Here is a 1738-nt window from a genome sequence, read left to right on the forward strand (position 1 = left end):
AAGAAGAAGAAGAAGAAGAAGAAGAAGAAGAAGAAGAAGAAGAAGAAGAAGAAGAAGAAGAAGAAGAAGAAGAAGAAGAAGAAGGAGAAGAAGAAGGAGAAGAAGAAGGAGAGAGGGAGGGCGGGGCAGTAGGGCAGTCAGTGGTCTCTCAGCGTGAAGGAGGAAGGAGTTGCTTCTCACGGGTCACCAATGCTGGCCCTAACTGACAAAGGCTCTGCTCTTGGAGGGTGTCTTAATTTGGCTGGAATTCAGGAGCCCAGTTATATTAGTACACTCCTAGACTCCCAGCGGGACCTGCTCACTGACAAACGCCCTGGAATCTCTGCGAGTTCTCTTTCTGTTTCTTTGTTTTTCTTTTTGTTCTTTGATAATTTCATACATGTATACAACGTGATATCACCATATCCGCCCCCATTTCCCACCTCCAATCTTCTCATACCCCTCTAGCGTGTCCTCTCCCAATGTCACGCCTTCTTCTCTTGTTTTGATAACCCACTAAGTTCAATTACTGCTGCCCATGTGTGCATGAGTATGTGTGGGTCATCCCCTGGAGCATGGAAAACGTTTCTACCGGTGGCCACACCCTCAAAGAAAAAACAATCCTCCTGTCTCTGCAACAATCAGCTGCCAGTGTATGGATTCTTGTTATGGGGCAGGGACTGGAGGGCGTCTCCTGTGTCTCTGCTAAAGTTTTGGAGGGCTTGATGTCACACAATCCTGTCTGATTTCACAGCAGCTGTCTGAGTGTAAGAGCACGTGTCCATAAAACAGCATTCAGCTCTTACATTCTTTCTACTCCCTCTTTCTCAGTGTTTATGGAGTCTGGGACAGCTGGGAAAGATGCTCCATTATCTCAGCGCCTTGCCTGGTTGTTTGTATCTCCCTGTGTTGACCGCTGCCTGCTGCAAAAAAAGAAGCTTTTCTGACCAAGGTTGAGATCAGCCCAGGTCTTTGGATACAAATAAGATACAAATATTTAGAAGGCACTTTGACAGCATGACCATTTGGCGAGATAGCAATCATGTCTTCTACTCTGTGGTCTAGGATTCCCCCCACCCTCTCCCCAGTCGTGGACTTCTGACTAGGAGTGTAGCATCAGACATGAAACTCTCTCTTTTGGAGTGGTCCTCAAATCCACTTAGAAATTAGTTACCACATAAGGGTCACACCACTATTGTGACCAGTGCCCATGTCTTGCTTGGCAGGTCAGTATTGTTGCACGCAAGGAGCACCTGTAGGTAAAGACCACTTATGTCTTGTCTTAGCCGGTTGCCCGCCTAGCACCTCTGGCACTGTGAGATCTAGCCAGCAGGAAGTTTCTTGGTCAGTTTGTGATTTTTTTTTTTTTTTTTTTTTTTTTTTTTGGTCATACACCCAAAGTGTGTGGTTTCTTCAGCAACAGATTTTGCTACGTTGTTACAGTATGTAACTAAGAGCAATGGTGATAACCTGTGTTATTTTAGACTTCCTGCTCACACTGGTGTTTTAGTATTTCCTCTTATGGTCTTCATAGCACCATGTGGATTTTGGTAGCCTGTGCTTCGTTTTCATTTAATTCTGCAGTAAATCCTCAAAAATCCTAGGGATTTTTAAATTGCCCTTTTAATTTCTTCAGCGATCCATTTATTGTTCAGTAGCTATTTAATTCCCATGGATCTGTGCTTTCTGTGGTTTCTTTTCTGTTGACATCTACCCTTACTCAACGGCAGTCAGACAGAATAGAGAAAATTCCTTAAAT

Source organism: Mus pahari, chromosome 17 (assembly GCF_900095145.1).
Source record: "Mus pahari chromosome 17, PAHARI_EIJ_v1.1, whole genome shotgun sequence".
Taxonomy (NCBI): Eukaryota; Metazoa; Chordata; class Mammalia; order Rodentia; family Muridae; genus Mus; species Mus pahari.